The 19,128-nt window shown below is 62.3% G+C and overlaps 1 long non-coding RNA gene across 1 annotated transcript in view; it reads right to left on the reverse strand.

Annotated features, from left to right (window-relative positions):
* LOC138562843 (uncharacterized) overlaps positions 1–18,805 on the reverse strand; it is a 115,519-nt gene extending 96,714 nt beyond the window's left edge. Inside the window, exon 1 of the long non-coding RNA XR_011299353.1 lies at positions 18,759–18,805. This is a non-coding gene — a long non-coding RNA (uncharacterized lncRNA). The remainder of the gene's footprint in view (positions 1–18,758) is intronic.
* Between the last annotated feature and the right edge of the window lie 323 nt (positions 18,806–19,128).

Consider the following 19,128-nt stretch of genomic DNA (forward strand, 5'->3'; position numbering starts at 1 on the left):
AGGCCCGACCAGGGCGAGAGGCCGAGGCCAATGCTCCACCTGGGCGAGAGGCAGAGACCAAGGCCCCACAAGGGCGAGAGGTAGAGGCCGAGGCCCCACCAGGGCGAGAGGCTGGAGCCCCAACAGGGCGAGAGGCCAAGGTCCCACCACAGTGAGACCCCCACCAGGGCGAGAGGCCGAGGCCACACCAGAGCGAGAGGCAGAGGCCGAGGCCCCACCAGCCGAGAGGCAGAGACACCCCAAGAGGGCGAGAGGCCGAATCCCCACCAGGGCGAGGCAGAGAACCCACCAGCCAAGAGGCCGAGACACCCCAACAGGGCGAGAGGCCGAGACACCAGCAGGGCGAGAGGCCGAGACACCAGCAGGGCGAGAGGCCGAGGCTCCGCCAGGGCAAGACGGCGAGAGGCCGAGGCCACACCAGCCGCGAGGCAGAGACACCCCAACAGGGCGAGAGGCCAAGGCCCCACCAGGGCGAGAGGCCGAGGCCCCACCAGGGCGGGAGGCCTAGAGGGTGAGAGGTCGAGGCCCCACCAGAGCGAGAGGTCGAGGCCCCACCAGGGCGAGAGGCCGAGGTTCAAGCAGGGCGAGAGGCCGAGGCCCCACCAGGGCGAGAGGCCGAGGCCGAGGCCCCACCAGGGCGAGAGGCCGAGGCCGATGCCCCACCAGGGCGAGAGGCAGAGGCCGATGCCCCACAAGGGCGAGAGGGGCCGATGCCCCACAAGGGCGAGAGGGGCCGATGCCCCACAAGGGCGAGAGGCAGAAGCAGAGGCCCCACAAGGGCGAGAGGCAGAAGCCGAGGCCCCACCAGGGCGAGAGGCAGAGGCCGAGGCCCCACCAGGGTGAGAGGCAGAGGCCGAGGCCCCACCAGGGCGAGAGGCAGAGGGCCAGGCCCCACCAGGGCGAGAGGCAGAGGGCCAGGCCCCACCAGGGCGAGAGGCAGAGGGGCCAGGCCCCACCAGGGCGAGAGGCAGAGGGCCAGGGCCCCACCAGGGCGAGAGGCAGAGGGCCAGGGCCCCACCAGGGCAAGAGGCCAGGGCCCCACCAGGGCAAGAGGCAGAGGCCGATGCCCCACCAGGGCGAGAGGCAGAGGCCGATGCTCCACCAGGGCGAGAGGCAGAGGCCGATGCCCCACCAGGGCGAGAGGCAGAGGCCCCACCAGGGCAAGAGGGCGAGAGGCCAAGGCCCCTCCAGGGCGAGAGGCAGAGGTCCCCCCCAGGGCGAGAGGCAGAGGCCCCACCAGTAATATATGCAAATATACAATTTGAAAGCAATGTGTTTGGCAAGCTGGAGAGTACCATGGATGATACCAAGACTCACCCTCTGACTCTAAAGAAAGCTATATAATGTCTAAAAGATCCAGTTCAAGCACCAAACTCAGAGGTCTTAAATTGCCAGCAGTTTATGCCTCAAATAAATACTGGTTGTATTTTGATGTTCCAATCAATATGTAATTCACATTTCAATTCAATGTTTTATGTGGCTTTATTAAACCTAATCCTTAACATACATAGGTTCTATTTCTTCCAACTGAACAAGCTCAAGTAAAGAAATTGACACAGTATCTGTAGATCACTTTCCTAATCTGCAACAAATACAAGTTGAACAAATACAAGCTGAATAGCTTGCACTTGAATTAACTTGATATTTAGAACATCCACCCTAAGAAATAAAATGTAGCCTGTGTTCCTGATAAGACTGTCTGTCATTTGAAATGCTTATGTACAACCAGTGGAGTGTTCCTAGCTTCTAAATTGGAGGAACCTCTTTCAGGCTCCCTCCAATGGCTTTCCTCACGGGCGCCCACGAGGAAAGCCCTAAATATTAAGTTCAAGCTATTCGGTGCAGATTAGGAAAGTGATCTACAGATATGTCTCAATGTAGCCCGGATGAAAACTTGTTATAGGTTGAAACACTGGTTGGCTTTTTCTTTGCTTGTTCAGTTAGAAATAATGGAACTTTATCTTTTGTATGTTGAGTTAGAGTGAACAATCTGTTTTAAGTGGTTGTTTTAATAAAACCTCGAAACATTATTGGCATTTGAATTCAATATTGAAGGGACATCAAAATGCAACTAGTATTTCAGGCATACACTGCTGCAATTCAAGACTTATAGGTTTGGTGCTGGAACTAGGTCTTTTAGACTGTCTACAAGAAGGATAGGCAAGGAAGAAAGAATGCGATAAACAAAAATGGACATGGAAAGGAGACTAGGAAGCGGGAATAGGCCATAGAATAGGCACTATAAAGAGACTGGTACTATGAAAAGGGAATATGATTAAGAGGAATGTTCAACAAATTTCACCTGCTTAATATATCAGTCAAAATAGAATGGACCCAGGAACAGGCTATATCCCAACTAGATTACTGCAACAGCATGTGTGTGTTTATAAGCCACTCCAAGAAAAATATCCATATCCTACTTATGTCTCTCATGCGATCTTCTGCCTCAAACATAGGGACTAGCTTTTATTGCTTTAGATCATAAATGCCATGGATGGGGCAACAAAAAATCTGAGACACCCCACCAGAGCGAGAGGCCGAGGCCGGACCAGGGAGAGAGGCCGAGGCCCGACCAGGGCGAGAGGCAGAGGCCAAGGCCCCACCAAGAAGAGAGGCAGAGGCCAAGGCCCCACCAGGACGAGAGGCAGAGGCCAAGGCCCCACCAGGACGAGAGGCAGAGGCCAAGGCCCCACCAGGACGAGAGGCAGAGGCCAAGGCCCCACCAGGGCGAGAGGCAGAGGCCAAGGCCCCACCAGGGTGAGAGGGGCCGATGCCCCACAAGGGCGAGAGGGGCCAAGGCCCCAGCAGGGTGAGAGGCAGGGGCCGAGGCCCCAGCAGGGTAGGACGGTGAGAGGCCAAGGCCCCACCAGGGCGAGAGGCCGAGGCCCCACCAGGGCGAGAGGCCGAGGCCCCACCAGGGCGAGAGGCCGGGGCCCCACCAGGGCGGGAGGCCGGGGCCCCACCAGGGCGGGAGGCCGAGGCCCCACCAGGGCGGGAGGCCGAGGCCCCACCAGGGCAGAAGGCTGAGGCCCCACCAATGCGAGAGGCCGAGAGGCCCAGGCCCCACCAGGGCGAGAGGGCGAGGCTCTACCAGTGCGAGAGGCCGAGGCCAAGGCCCGACCAGGGCGATAGGCCGAGGCCCGACCAGGGCGAGAGGCAGAGGCCCGACCAGGGCGAGAGGCAGAGGCCAAGGCCCCACCAGTGCGAGAAGCAGAGGTTGAGGCCTCGCCAGCCAAGAGGCAGATGCCGAAGCTCCAACAGGGCAAGAGGACGAGGCCCCACCAGGGCGAGAGGGCGAGACACCCCAACAGGGCGAGAGGGCGAGACACCCCAACAGGGCGAGAGGGCGAGACACCCCAACAGGGCGAGAAGGCGAGACACCCCACCAGGGCGAGACACCCCACCAGGGAGAGAGGCCGAGGCCCCACCAGGGAGAGAGGCCGAGGCCCCACCAGGGAGAGAGGCCGAGGCCCCACCAGGGAGAGAGGCCGAGGCCCCACCAGGGCGAGAGGCAGAGGCCCCACCAGGGCGAGAGGCAGAGGTTGAGGCCTCGCCAGCCAAGAGGCAGATGCCGAAGCTCCAACAGGGCGAGACACCCCAACAGGGCGAGAGGGCGAGACACCCCAACAGGGCGAGAGGCCGAGGCCCCACCAGGGAGAGAGGCCGAGGCCCCACCAGGGAGAGAGGCCGAGGCCCCACCAGGGCGAGAGGCCGAGGCCCCACCAGGGCGAGAGGCCGAGGCCCCACTAGGGCGAGAGGCCGAGGCCCCACCAGGGAGAGAGGCCGAGGCCCCACCAGGACGAGAGGCAAAGGCCCCACCAGGACGAGAGGCAAAGGCCCCACCAGGGCGAGAGGCAGAGGCCCCACCAGGGCGAGAGGCAGAGGCCCCACTAGGTCAAGAGGCAGAGGCCGAGGCCCCACCAGGGCGAGAGGCAGAGGCCAAGGCCCCACCAGGGCGAGAGGCAGAGGCCAAGGCCCCACCAGCCGAGAGGCCGAAACACCCCAACAGGGCGAGAGGCCGAGGCCCCACCAGGGAGAGAGGCCGAGGCCCCACCAGGGAGAGAGGCCGAGGCCCCACCAGGGCGAGAGGCCGAGGCCCCACTAGGGCGAGAGGCCGAGGCCCCACCAGGGAGAGAGGCCGAGGCCCCACCAGGACGAGAGGCAAAGGCCCCACCAGGACGAGAGGCAAAGGCCCCACCAGGGCGAGAGGCAGAGGCCCCACCAGGGCGAGAGGCAGAGGCCCCACTAGGTCAAGAGGCAGAGGCCGAGGCCCCACCAGGGCGAGAGGCAGAGGCCGAGGCCCCACCAGGGCGAGAGGCTGAGGCCCCACCAGGGCGAGAGGCAGAGGCTGAGCGCCGCCAGCCAAGAGGCCGAGGCCCCGCCAGCCGAGAGGCCGAGACACCCCAACAGGGCGAGAGGCCGATGCCCCACCAGGGTGAGAGGCAGAGGCCGAGAGCCAGAGGCCCCACCAGGGCGAGAGGCCGAGAGGTCAAGGCCGAGGCCCCACCAGAGCGAGAGGTCGAGGCCCCACCAAGGCGAGAGGCCAAGGCCCGACCAGGGCGAGAGGCCGAGGCCAATGCTTCACCGGGGCGAGAGGCCAAGGCCCTACCTGGCCGAGAGGCCGAAGCCAAGGCCCTACCTGGGCGAGAGGTAGAGACCAAGGCCCCACAAGGGCGAGAGATAGAGGCCAAGTCCCCCACCAGGGCGAGAGGCAGAGGCCCGCCAGCCAAGAGGCCGAGGCCCCGCCAGCCGAGAGGCAGAGACACCCCAACAGGACGAGAGGCCGAGGCCCCACCAGGACGAGAGGCCTAGAGGGTGAGAGGTCGAGGCCCCACCAGGGCAAGAGGCAGAGGCCCCACCAGGGCGAGAGGCAGAGGCCCCACCAGGGCGAGAGGCCGAGGCCCCGTCAGGGCGAGAGGCCGAGGCCCCGTCAGGGCGAGAGGCCGAGGCCCCGTCAGGGCGAGATGGCGAGAGGCCGAGGCCCCGTCAGGGTGAGATGGCGAGAGGCCGAGGCCCTGTCAGGGCGAGATGGCGAGAGGTCGAGACCCCACCAAGGCCCCACCAGGGCGAGAGGCAGAGGCCCCACCAGGACGAGAGGCCGAGGCCCCACCAGGACGAGAGGCAGAGGCCCCACCAGGACGAGAGGCCGAGGCCCCACCAGGACGAGAGGCCGAGGCCCCACCAGGATAAGACGGTGAGAGGCCGAGGCCCCACCAGGGCGAGAGGTCGAGGCCCCACCAGGGCGAGAGGGCGAGACACCACAACAGGGCGAGAGACCACAACAGGGCGAGAGGCTGAGAGGCCCAGGCCCCACCAGGGCGAGAGGGCGAGGCCCCACCAGTGCGAGAGGCAGAGGCCCCACCAGGGCGAGAGGCAGAGGCCCCACCAGTGAGAGAGGCAGAGGCCCCACCAGGGCGAGAGGCAGAGGCCAAGGCCCCACCAGGGCGAGAGGCAGAGGCCAAGGCCCCACCAGGGCGAGAGGCAGAGGCCAAGGCCCCACCAGGGCGAGAGGCAGAGGCCAAGGCCCCACCAGGGCGAGAGGCAGAGGCCGAAGCCACACCAGGGAAAGAGGCCGAGGCCAATGTCACACCAGGGAAAGAGGCCGAGGCCAAGGCCAAGGCCCGACCAGGGCGAGAGGCCGAGGCCAATGCCTCACCAGGGAAAAAGGCCGAGGCCAAGGCCAAGGCCCGACCAGGGCGAGAAGCAGAGGCCGATGCCCGACAAGGGCAAGAGGCAGAGGCCGATGCCCCACAAGGGCGAGAGGCAGAGGCCGATGCCCCACAAGGGCGAGAGGCAGAGGCCGATGCCCCACAAGGGCGAGAGGGGCCGATGCCCCACAAGGGCGAGAGGGGCCGATGCCCCACAAGGGCAAGAGGGGCCGATGCCCCACCAGGGCGAGAGGCAGAGGGCGAGGCCCCACCAGGGCGAGAGGCAGAGGGCGAGGCCCCACCAGGGCGAGAGGCAGAGGGCGAGGCCCCACCAGGGCGAGAGGCCAGGGCCCCACCAGGGCGAGAGGCCAGGGCCCCACCAGGGCAAGAGGCCAGGGCCCCACCAGGGCAAGAGGCCAGGGCCCCACCAGGGCAAGAGGCCAGGGCCCCACCAGGGCAAGAGGCCAGGGCAGGAGGCCATGGCCCACCCAGGGCAAGAGGCAGAGGCCCCACCAGGACAAGAGGCAGAGGCCCCACCAGGACAAGAGGCAGAGGCCCCACCAGGGCGAGAGGCAGAGGCCCCACCAGGGCGAGAGGCAGAGGCCCCACCAGGGCGAGAGGCAGAGGCCCCACCAGGGCGAGAGGCAGAGGCCGATGCCCCACCAGGGCGAGAGGTAGAGACCAAGGCCCAACCAGTGCGAGAGGTAGAGACCAAGGCCCCACAAGGGCGAGAGGTAGAGACCAAGGCCCCACAAGGGCGAGAGGTAGAGACCAAGGCCCCACAAGGGCGAGAGGTAGAGACCAAGGCCCCACAAGGGCGAGAGGTAGAGGCAAAGGCCCCACCAGGGCAAGAGGCCAAGGCCCCACCAGGGCGAGAGGGCGAGGCACCCCAACAGGGCGAGAGGGCGAGGCACCCCAACAGGGCGAGGCACCCCAACAGGGCGAGAGGCACCCCAACAGGGCGAGAGGCCGAGGCCCCACCAGGGCCCCACCAGGGCGGGAGGCCGAGAGGCCCAGGCCCCACCAGGGCGAGAGGCCGAGGCCAATGCCCCACCAGGGCGAGAGGCCGAGGCCAATGCCCCACCAGGGCGAGAGGCCGAGGCCCCACCAGGGCGAAAGGCAGAGGCCCCACCAGTGCAAGAGGCAGAGGTTGAGGCCCCACCAGTGCGAGAGGCAGATGCCGAAGCTCCAACAGGGTGAGAGAGAGACACCCCAACAGGGCAAGAGGCCGAGACACCCCACCAGGGCGAGAGGGCGAGGCTCTACCAGGGCGAGAGGCCGAGGCCCCACCAGGGCGAGAGGCCGAGGCCCCACCAGGGCGAGAGGCCGAGGCCCCACCAGGGCGGGAGGCCGAGGCCCCACCAGGGCGGGAGGCCGGGGCCCCACCAGGGCGGGAGGCCGGGGCCCCACCAGGGCGGGAGGCCGAGGCCCCACCAGGGCGGGAGGCCGAGGCCCCACCAGGGCAGAAGGCTGAGGCCCCACCAATGCGAGAGGCCGAGAGGCCCAGGCCCCACCAGGGCGAGAGGGCGAGGCTCTACCAGTGCGAGAGGCCGAGGCCAAGGCCCGACCAGGGCGATAGGCCGAGGCCCGACCAGGGCGAGAGGCAGAGGCCCGACCAGGGCGAGAGGCAGAGGCCAAGGCCCCACCAGTGCGAGAAGCAGAGGTTGAGGCCTCGCCAGCCAAGAGGCAGATGCCGAAGCTCCAACAGGGCAAGAGGACGAGGCCCCACTAGGGCGAGAGGGCGAGACACCCCAACAGGGCGAGAGGGCGAGACACCCCAACAGGGCGAGAGGGCGAGACACCCCACCAGGGCGAGACACCCCACCAGGGAGAGAGGCCGAGGCCCCACCAGGGAGAGAGGCCGAGGCCCCACCAGGGAGAGAGGCCAAGGCCCCACCAGGGAGAGAGGCCGAGGCCCCACCAGGGCGAGAGGCAGAGGCCCCACCAGGGCGAGAGGCAGAGGTTGAGGCCTCGCCAGCCAAGAGGCAGATGCCGAAGCTCCAACAGGGCGAGACACCCCAACAGGGCGAGAGGGCGAGACACCCCAACAGGGCGAGAGGCCGAGGCCCCACCAGGGAGAGAGGCCGAGGCCCCACCAGGGAGAGAGGCCGAGGCCCCACCAGGGAGAGAGGCCGAGGCCCCACCAGGGAGAGAGGCCGAGGCCCCACCAGGACGAGAGGCAAAGGCCCCACCAGGGCGAGAGGCAGAGGCCCCACCAGGGCGAGAGGCAGAGGCCGAGGCCCCACCAGGGCGAGAGGCAGAGGCCGAGGCCCCACCAGGGCGAGAGGCAGAGGCTGAGGCCCGCCAGCCAAGAGGCCGAGGCCCCGCCAGCCGAGAGGCCGAGACACCCCAACAGGGCGAGAGGCCGATGCCCCACCAGGGTGAGAGGCAGAGGCCGAGAGCCAGAGGCCCCACCAGGGCGAGAGGCCGAGAGGTCAAGGCCGAGGCCCCACCAGAGCGAGAGGTCGAGGCCCCACCAAGGCGAGAGGCCAAGGCCCGACCAGGGCGAGAGGCCGAGGCCAATGCTTCACCGGGGCGAGAGGCCAAGGCCCTACCTGGGCGAGAGGCCGAAGCCAAGGCCCTACCTGGGCGAGAGGTAGAGACCAAGGCCCCACAAGGGCGAGAGATAGAGGCCAAGTCCCCCACCAGGGCGAGAGGCAGAGGCTGAGGCCCGCCAGCCAAGAGGCCGAGGCCCCGCCAGCCAAGAGGCAGAGACACCCCAACAGGGCGAGAGGCCGAGGCCCCACCAGGACGAGAGGCCTAGAGGGTGAGAGGTCGAGGCCCCACCAGGGCAAGAGGCAGAGGCCCCACCAGGGCGAGAGGCAGAGGCCCCGTCAGGGTGAGATGGCGAGAGGCCGAGGCCCCGTCAGGGTGAGATGGCGAGAGGCCGAGGCCCCGTCAGGGTGAGATGGCGAGAGGCCGAGGCCCCGTCAGGGTGAGATGGCGAGAGGCCGAGGCCCCGTCAGGGTGAGATGGCGAGAGGCCGAGGCCCCGTCAGGGCGAGATGGCGAGAGGCCGAGACCCCACCAAGGCCCCACCAGGGCGAGAGGCAGAGGCCCCACCAGGACGAGAGGCAGAGGCCCCACCAGGACGAGAGGCAGAGGCCCCACCAGGACGAGAGGCCGAGGCCCCACCAGGACGAGAGGCCGAGGCCCCACCAGGACGAGAGGCCGAGGCCCCACCAGGATAAGACGGTGAGAGGCCGAGGCCCCACCAGGGCGAGAGGTCGAGGCCCCACCAGGGCGAGAGGTCGAGGCCCCACCAGGGCGAGAGGGCGAGACACCACAACAGGGCGAGAGGCTGAGAGGCCCAGGCCCCACCAGGGTGAGAGGGCGAGGCCCCACCAGTGCGAGAGGCAGAGGCCCCACCAGGGCGAAAGGCAGAGGCCCCACCAGGGCGAGAGGCAGAGGCCCCACCAGGGCGAGAGGCAGAGGCCCCACCAGGGCGAGAGGCAGAGGCCCCACCAGGGCGAGAGGCAGAGGCCAAGGCCCCACCAGGGCGAGAGGCAGAGGCCAAGGCCCCACCAGGGCGAGAGGCAGAGGCCAAGGCCCCACCAGGGCGAGAGGCAGAGGCCAAGGCCCCACCAGGGCGAGAGGCAGAGGCCAAGGCCCCACCAGGGCGAGAGGCAGAGGCCGAAGCCACACCAGGGAAAGAGGCCGAGGCCAATGTCACACCAGGGAAAGAGGCCGAGGCCAAGGCCCGACCAGGGCGAGAGGCCGAGGCCAATGCCTCACCAGGGAAAAAGGCCAAGGCCAAGGCCCGACCAGGGCGAGAAGCAGAGGCCGATGCCCCACAAGGGCGAGAGGCAGAGGCCGATGCCCCACAAGGGCGAGAGGCAGAGGCCGATGCCCCACAAGGGCGAGAGGCAGAGGCCGATGCCCCACAAGGGCGAGAGGCAGAGGCCGATGCCCCACAAGGGCGAGAGGGGCCGATGCCCCACAAGGGCGAGAGGGGCCGATGCCCCACAAGGGCGAGAGGGGCCGATGCCCCACAAGGGCGAGAGGCAGAGGGCGAGGCCCCACCAGGGCGAGAGGCAGAGGGCGAGGCCCCACCAGGGCGAGAGGCCAGGGCCCCACCAGGGCGAGAGGCCAGGGCCCCACCAGGGCAAGAGGCCAGGGCCCCACCAGGGCAAGTGGGCAGAGGCCCCACTAGGGCAAGAGGCAGAGGCCCCACCAGGACAAGAGGCAGAGGCCCCACCAGGACAAGAGGCAGAGGCCCCACCAGGGCGAGAGGCAGAGGCCCCACCAGGGCGAGAGGCAGAGGCCGATGCCCCACCAGGGCGAGAGGTAGAGACCAAGGCCCAACCAGTGCGAGAGGTAGAGACCAAGGCCCCACAAGGGCGAGAGGTAGAGACCAAGGCCCCACAAGGGCGAGAGGTAGAGACCAAGGCCCCACAAGGGCGAGAGGTAGAGACCAAGGCCCCACAAGGGCGAGAGGTAGAGGCAAAGGCCCCACCAGGGCAAGAGGCCAAGGCCCCACCAGGGCGAGAGGGCGAGGCACCCCAACAGGGCGAGAGGGCGAGGCACCCCAACAGGGCGAGAGGCCGAGGCCCCACCAGGGCCCCACCAGGGCGGGAGGCAGAGAGGCCCAGGCCCCACCAGGGCGAGAGGGCGAGGCTCTACCAGTGCGAGAAGCCAAGGCCAAGGCCCGACCAGGGCGAGAGGCCGAGGCCAATGCCCCACCAGGGCGAGAGGCCGAGGCCCCACCAGGGCGAAAGGCAGAGGCCCCACCAGTGCAAGAGGCAGAGGTTGAGGCCCCACCAGTGCGAGAGGCAGATGCTGAAGCTCCAACAGGGTGAGAGAGAGACACCCCAACAGGGCGAGAGGCCGAGACACCCCACCAGGGCGAGAGGGCGAGGCTCTACCAGGGCGAGAGGGCGAGGCTCTACCAGGGCGAGAGGCCGAGGCCATGGCCAGACCAGGGCAAGAGGCCGAGGCCAAGGCCCCACCAGGGAAAGAGGTAGAGGCCAAGGCCCCACCAGGGCGAGAGGCAGAGGCCAAGGCCCCACCAGGGCGAGAGGCAGAGGCCAAGGCCCCACCAGGGCGAGAGGCAGAGGCCAAGGCCCCACCAGGGCGAGAGGCAGAGGCCAAGGCTCCACCAGGGCGAGAGGCAGAGGCCAAAGCCCCACCAGGGCGAGAGGCAGAGGCCGAGGCTCCACCAGGGCGAGAGGCAGAGGCCGAGGCTTCACCAGGGCGAGACAGGCCGAGGCTCCACCAGGGCGAGACAGGCCGAGGCCCCACCAGGGCGAGACAGGCCGAGGCCCCACCAGGGCGAGAGGCAGAGGCCGAGGCCCCACCAGGGCGAGAGGGCGAGGCCCCACCATGGCGAGAGGCAGAGGCCGAGGCCCCACCAGGGTGAGAGGCCAGAGGCCGAGGCCCCACCAGGGCGAGAGGCAGAGGCCGAGGCCCCACCAGGGCGAGAGGCCGAGGCCCCACCAGGGCGAGAGGCAGAGGCCCCACCAGGGCGAGAGGCAGAGGCAGAGGCCCCACCAGGGCGAGAGGCAGAGGCAGAGGCCCCACCAGGGCGAGAGGCAGAGGCCCCACCAGGGCGAGAGGCAGAGGCCCCACCAGGGCGAGAGGCAGATGCCCCACCAGGGCGAGAGGCAGATGCCCCACCAGGGCGAGAGGCCGAGACACCCCAACAGGGCAAGAGGCCAAGGCCCCACCAGGGCGAGAGGCCGAGACACCCCAACAGGGCAAGAGGCCAAGGCCCCACCAGGGCAAGAGGCCAAGGCCCCACCAGAGTGAGAGGCAGAGGCCGAGAGCCCGAGGCCCCACCAGGCCGAGAGGGCGAAAGGTCGAGGCCGAGGCCCCACCAGAGCGAGAGTTCAAGGCTCCACCAGGGCGAGAGGCCGAGGCCAATGCTTCACCAGGGTGAGAGGCAGTGGCCGAGGCCCCAGCAGGGTGAGAGGCCGAAGCCCCAGCAGGGCGAGAGGCCAATGCCCCGTCAGGGTGAGATGGCGAGAGGCCGAGGCCCCACCAGGGTGAGATGGCGAGAGGCTGAGGCCCCACCAGGGCGAGAGGCCGAGGCCCCGCCAGGGCGAGAGGCCGAGACACCCCAACAGGGCGGGAGGCCGAGGCCCCACCAGGGCGGGAGGCCGAGGCCCCACCAGGGCGGGAGGCCAAAGCCCCACCAGGGCGGGAGGCTGAGGCCCCACCAGGGCGAGAGGCAGAGGCCGAGGCCCCGCCAGCCGAGAGGCCGAGACACCCCAACAGGGCGGGAGGCCGAGGCCCCACCAGGGCGGGAGGCCGAGGCCCCACGAGGGCGAGAGGCAGAGGGCCCACAAGGGCAAAAGGCAGAGGCCAAGGCCCCACCAGTGCGAGAGGCAGAGATTGAGGCCTCGCCAGCCGAGAGGCAGATGCCGAAAGCTCCAACAGGATGAGAGGGAGAGACACCCCAACAGGGCGAGAGGCCGAGACACCCCAACAGGGCGAGAGGCCGAGACACCCCAAGAGGCCGAGAGGCCGAGGCCCCACCAGGGCGAGAGGCAGAGGCCGAGGCCCCACCAGGGCGAGAGGCAGAGGCCGAGGCCCCACCAGGGCGAGAGGCAGAGGCCGAGGCCCCACCAGGGCGAGAGGCAGAGGCCGAGGCCCCACCAGGGCGAGAGGCAGAGGCCGAGGCCCCACCAGGGCGAGAGGCAGAGGCCCCGCCAGCCGAGAGGCCGAGACACCCCAACAGGGCGGGAGGCCGAGGCCCCACCAGGGCGGGAGGCCGAGGCCCCACCAGGGCAAGAGGCCGAGGCCCCACCAGGGCGAGAGGCAGAGGCCGAGGCCCCGCCAGCCGAGCGGCCGAGACACCCCAACAGGGCGGGAGGCCGAGGCCCCACCAGGGCGGGAGGCCGAGGCCCCACCAGGGCGGGAGGCCGAGGCCCCGCCAGCCGAGAGGCCGAGACACCCCAACAGGGCGGGAGGCCGAGGCCCCACCAGGGCGGGAGGCCGAGGCCCCACCAGAGCGGGAGGCCGAGACACCCCGCCAGCCGAGAGGCAGAGACACCCCGCCAGCCGAGAGGCAGAGACACCCCGCCAGCCGAGAGGCCGAGACACCCCGCCAGCCGAGAGGCCGAGACACCCCGCCAGCCGAGAGGCCGAGGCCCCACCAGGGCGAGAGGCCGAGGCCCCAACAGGGCGAGAGGCAGAGGCCAAGGCCAAGGCCCCACCAGGGCGAGAGGCAGAGGCCAAGGCCCCACCAGGGCGAGAGGCAGAGGCCAAGGCCCCACCAGGGCGAGAGGCAGAGGCTGAGGCCCCACCACGGCGAGAGGCAGAGGCCCCACCACGGCGAGAGGCAGAGGCCCCACCACGGCGAGAGGCAGAGGCCCCACCACGGCGAGAGGCAGAGGCCAAGGCCCCACGAGGGTGAGAGGCCGAGGCCCCACCAGGGCGAGAGGCTGAGGCCCCGTCAGGGTGAGATGGCGAGAGGCCGTGGCCCTACCAGGGCGAGAGGCAGAGGAGGCCCCTTATGATGAGGAAGAGGGACCACAATGATAAGGATAATGTAGTCTAGAATGAGGTTATACCAAAGTCTGAGAAAGAAAAATGGACATGGAAAAGAGACTAGTAAGCGGGACTAGGACACAGAATAGGCACTATAAAAAGATCGGTACTATGAAAAGGGAAAATGATTGAGAGGAATGCTCAACAGATTTCACCTGGTTAAAAAACTCCCCACCCTGTATTTGTTTGTTTGTTTGTTTATTTATTTGTATAGCGCTCTTGACCCAGGGGTATATGTGCGCTTTAACATCATGTTACAAGTAACGGACAATAGTACAGTAGTAATAGGGCATAGGAAAGTTGAACAGGAAGGCAGTTAATGCATAGATAATAATAGGCAAATAACATAGGAAAACAATTGGACATTGGGAATGCATACATATATGCTAGGATGGTTATTTGTTAAGTAACCAGGAGATGATCTTGGTTCTGAAGGGTTGGAAAGTGGGTGTGGATTTGATATCCAGTGGGATAGTGTTCCAAAGTTGTGAGGCCAGAGCTGGGAAGCTGGATCCACCGGCTCTTTTGAGGGAGTATTTGGGTACTGTTAGTTGTAATGTGTTAGACGATCTGGTGGTTCTAGTATTCTGTCTTAATGTAAATTTGTTAGAGAGGTAGGGCGGGGCAAGATGATTAAGGGCTTTGTATGTAAGGCATATAGTTTTTAGGTCTATTTTTTGTTGGATGGACAGCCATTTACAAGCAGTTCTGGTGGCGGAGATGTGTTCTCTTCTGGGGATATTGAGGGCGGCACGGAGTGCGTTGTTTTGTAGGACTTGCAATTTATTGATTACTGTTTTGTTGGCACCTACATAGAGGCTATTACAGTAATCCAGTTTGGATTGAATGAGTGCTCTGGCTAGGATGAGACAGTTGTTAGGGGAGATCAATGGTCTGCAGGCCCTAATTAATTTACCAGTGTAGGCAGTGGCTGAGGCAGTCATGTTGATTTGTTTAGCTAGGTTGGTGTTCGTGTCTAGGTAAAAGCCGAGGGTTTTTACGCTCTTGGCGATGGTGTTACCGTCAATAGTAAAGCTAGTGTAGCCGGGACAGAGTTTTTGGATGGTGTTAGGTGAACCGACAAGGAGCAGTTCAGTCTTATCATCATTCAGGCACAGGCCATGTGTGGCCATCCATGCCTGAATGATGGAGAAGACTTCGTTGATCCATTTGGCGTCCTTGTTGTAGTTACCTGATAAGGTGAGGAGTATCTGGGTGTCATCTGCGTAGTTCGTGTAGGTGACACCCAAATTGTCCAGCTTATCGAATAGGGGCTTAGTGAATATATTGTATAGGGTGGGTGAGACACAGGAACCTTGTGGGACACCGCAGGTAATGGGGATAGGGTCAGCCGCTGCTAAGGGAGAGAAGACCCGCATGGTCCTATTGTCCAGGAAAGATTGGATCCATGTGACCGCAGAGTGGGAGAAGTGTGCTGCCAGAGACAAATGGTTGCACAGGATTTTATGGTCGACCAGGTCAAAGGCAGCGGAGAGGTCGAGGAGTAGAAGGATGGCAGCCTTACCTTTGTCTTTGAGTTCGTCTATCTGGCATTTGAGATCAACAAGGGCCGTTTCTGTCCCGTGTTGTGGTCGAAAGCCAGATTGGCGAGTTCCTAGTAAATGATTTGCCTCGAGGTAGTCCTGGATTTGTAAATAGGCCACTCTGTCCAAGATTTTTAGTAAGAATGGGACGGTGGTAATGGGTCTATAATTCGTGGGAATGTCAGGGTTGAGCGTAGTTTTTTTTAGTAGAGGTAAGACCCAGGACTGTTTCAGATTGCTGGGGACCATGTTATTGGCGAAAGACAGGTTTATTAGTTTAGTGATGAATGGGGAGAGATCCCTAGCTGCATCTTTTATGATCTGTGCGGGGCAGCTGTCCCCCTTGCAGTTAGATGGTTTCAAGGATGCTATAATTTTCTGAACCTCCGATATGGATACCTTTTTGAAGGTGAAGCCTGAGCTGGTGGCAGTAAGTGGAGGGGGAATGGGGATGGAGGTAGGATCAAGAGTAAGTTGTTGTCGTTTGTTGTTGATTTTGGTTTGGAGCCCTGAGATTTTGTTAGCTAGGGCATTCTGGATCCCTGTGCACCACGGTTTGTCCTTAGTGCAAGCGTCGGTGGGAGTAATGGGGTTTTCTAATTCCTTTAGTATGTTAAAGAGCTCCTTTGTGCTGGAGCTTGCCTGGGAGATTCTAGTGTTGAGAGATTCTTTCTTGGCACGTGTAATCTCGTTTTTGTAGAGAGTGGAGATGTTGGTGAGATTAGTTCTGTTATTTACAGAAGGCACTGATTTCCATAGTGCTTCGAGTTTATTTTTTTGTTGACGGAGGGTTTTGAGCTCCGGGGTGTACCATGTGTTCAGGTGCGCTTTAGGTTTCCCTTTACGCAGTTTCAGTGGGGCAATGATGTCGATGGCTTTGGCCATGGAATCATTGTAGACGTTGACCAATTGGTTCAAGTCCGTTATAGCAGGTAGTGCGTTCAAAGTAGGGATCACCAAAGGTATTAAGGCTTCCGCTGTAATGTTGCTCTTTTTCCTGGTTGGGCAGGCAGGTGCAATGATAGGCCTTTTATGCGCTAAGTTGCTAGTGTGAATGTCAAAAGGGAGGAAGTAGTGGTCAGTCCAAATAAGTTGTGTGGGATCTTTCACAGTAATGTTGCAATTAAGGGCCGTTATCCAGTCGAGGATTCTGCCCTTCGAGTGGGTGGGTTTGGAGCAAAGTTGTTGGAGGCCATGCTCCTCTAATGCCATGGCCAGGGCAGTGGCTGGGGTGTCGAGGGGGTCGTTAAACCCAAGATTAAAGTCTCCAAGTATAATCATTTGTGCTGATGGTTTGGAGCTTTCAGCAACTAGTGAGGTGATGTCTTCCTCAAATGAGCCAGGTGGGCCCGGGGGTCGGTAAATTAAATGCAGCGTGATAGTACTTTTAGGGGAAGTTTGAAATTTGACTGTGATGTGCTCACAGGATTTAAGTGGAGGAGAGGAGGCTAGTCTGATGTCAAGCGTGGACTTAAAGATAATGGCTACACCGCCTCCTCGAGCGTTCGGTCTATCTGCTCTAAGGATGGTGTAGTTATCAGGTATGGCTAGAGTGAGAGATGGTCCTGCAGCATCGTGCAGCCATGTTTCGGTTACCGCAAGGAAGTCCAAGTTGTTTGTTAGAATAATATCTGCGACTTCTGTGGAGTGGGCGACTAGTGATCTGACATTTAGGAGAGCTCCTTTAGGAATGGGATGGATGGTGTTGATAGGTGTTACAGTGTGAGGGTTGGTCTTATTAGGTGATTTGGCTGGGCCTTTGCTAGATCTGTAGTGGGTTCTGGCGCCAAGTCTAATGTTTCGATCGGAAGGGATGAAGGTGGTGGTTCGGGAGATAGTTGGGTTAGCTATTGTGGTGGTGCTGTAGTCGAAAGTGGGGCATGATGCTCTCGTGTTGATGGGGTTCCGCTTGTAGACAGCTAGGTGCGTATTAGCTGGGACATCCGGAGAGTGTGCATGGCTATGGGTGGGATGGGCGGATTTAGGATCCGGGAGGAAGGCTGGTGTGGTAGGCAGGAATGGTGTGGGGCAGGTGATCGGGTGATGTCTTGGCAGGCGGGTCGACTAAGCCATTGTTATAGGCTAGGTAACTATTGCCAGTGCAAGGTATGTTGCTTTGCATGACACAGAAGGGGAACATGATCGCCGTCAGGCAAAGTAGCATGCTGGGGCTAGGGTGATGTACAGAGGAGTGGCGGGTGGGGGGCATTGGTGATATAGGTGGGGCACAACACAATGTGGGTTGGGTCTGAGGTGACCGTAGGGCACAGCACAATGCGAATGAGGTCAGGGCGACCATAGGGCACAACACAATGCAGGTGAGGTCAGGGCGACCATGGGGCGCAACACAATGCAGGTGAGGTCAGGGCGACCATAGGGTACAGCACAATGCAAATGAGGTCTAGGCGACCATAGGGTACAACACAATGCAGATGAGGTCAGGGCGAGCATAGGGCACAACACAATGCAAGTGAGGTGAAGGCGACCATAGGGCACAACACAATGCAAGTGCGGTCTAGGCGACCATAGGGTACAACACAATGCAAATGAGGTCTAGGCGACCATAGGGTACAACACAATGCAAATGAGGTCTAGGCGACCATAGGGTACAACACAATGCGAATGAGGTCTAGGCGACCATAGGGTACAACACAATGCAAATGAGGTCAGGGCGACCATAGGGTACAACACAATGCAAATGAGGTCTAGGCGACCATAGGGTACAACACAATGCAAATGAGGTCTAGGCGACCATAGGGTACAACACAATGCAAATGAGGTCTAGGCGACCATAGGGTACAACACAATGTACAACACAATGCGAATGAGGTCTAGGCGACCATAGGGCACAACACAATGCAGTCTGATGGCAAGTCTAATTGAGGGCAGACACTGTAGGCCAGTACACAGTATAGAGTTGAGGGCAGGTACAGTAAGCTGCCTATGCCTATACTTATATATATACAGCTACAATGGCACCGTGAGAAAGGAGATAGTATAGCATCAAATTGTGAGATAGCGTTCGTATTACCTTATGGAGAATTGTCATGGGGTCAGGTCCTTGGTTTGGAGATAGACTGGAGAGGCCAATCAGAATACAACTGGTGCTGGTCAAGGGGGTGGTAAGTGCAAGCGCTGCAGATAGCAGGGTGCTGGATTGAAATTGGTGGCGTTATGCTGAGATGACCGTGGAAGGGAGTCTTGTTAGCGGAGATGCAGGCCTCTATGGGTGGATAGGCCTGATCAGCGGATGCAGGCGTGCAGGGCACTGCTCCAACATTGAGATCCTGCCCGCCGATGAGATCACAGTAAGGAGATAGGATTTCCCACACTGTGCACTACCAGTGCGCTAACAGGAGCTAACAGGGCCTTATACTGGCCTTAGTTGGAGCCGGCTCTTCCGCCTGCCGGCGGATGTTCCTGATCCTTATTCCGGCCGTTGCTTAGCAACGTGGAGAAGCCAAGCCTCGTTCTGAGGCCGCATCGCGCCCGACATTTTTAAAATGTGGGCAAGTCGGTGCGATGCTATATGGACAGATTCGGTAGCACAATGGAAGGAAATCAGGTAGCTGTAGATCGGAGCCCAGGCAGGGGCTGGCTGGCAGCCTGAGGATTGCTCACCGTGTGTCGGATGCAGTTGCCGTCATAGAATGCGTCCAGGTAAGTGTTGTGGCAGGGCAGCGGGCAGGGTGGCAGGGCAGCTGGTGGGGGCTCCAGCCCACTCCACCAGAAGATGGGCACAAACTGGAAGGCCACAGGAGCTAACAGGGCCTTATACTGGCCTTAGCTGGAGCCGGCTCTTCCGCCTGCTCCGACTGTATATCAGTCAAAATAGAATGGACCCAAGAATTGGTTATATCCCAACTAGATTACTGCAACAGCATGTTTGTGTATATAAGCCACCCCAAGAAAAATATCCATCTCATACATGTGTCTCATGTGATCTTAGGCAACATAGGGACTAGCTTTTACTGCTTTAGATCATAAATGCTATGGATGGGGCAACACAAAAATCCACAAAATCATCGTGAGACTCACAAGGCCTTTTGCAATGTAGTACCAAATTATATACCTACCAGATCCCTTGGATCAGCATCTTCAGACAACTGCAACTGGAAAGTCCTAGAAAAAAAAAGACCAGGCAAGATTAGCCTCAACCCAAGGCTTCATCATCCAAGCCTCCAATTATTCAAGACCCTTTTAAGAATGGAAAGACCCAGCAAAAACGCAAAGGCCCCACAGCAGAACATTATTCCTGCACATCATGAACCTCCTAAATGCACCGTAATAACCACACCTACCCATCTCATGAACAATCGCTCAATCTTACTTACTACCACAACACTAGTCATGGAACATTTTGTGCACTTCCCCCAGCAAGAATTTTTGGGAACCCTGACTGCTTGCCGAGACCGAGGACCCGCCAGGGCGAGAGGCCGAGGCCCC

Source organism: Ambystoma mexicanum, unplaced genomic scaffold (assembly GCF_040938575.1).
Source record: "Ambystoma mexicanum isolate Mex_15411 unplaced genomic scaffold, UKY_AmexF1_1 Mex_scaf83, whole genome shotgun sequence".
In the NCBI taxonomy this organism is placed as follows: domain Eukaryota; kingdom Metazoa; phylum Chordata; class Amphibia; order Caudata; family Ambystomatidae; genus Ambystoma; species Ambystoma mexicanum.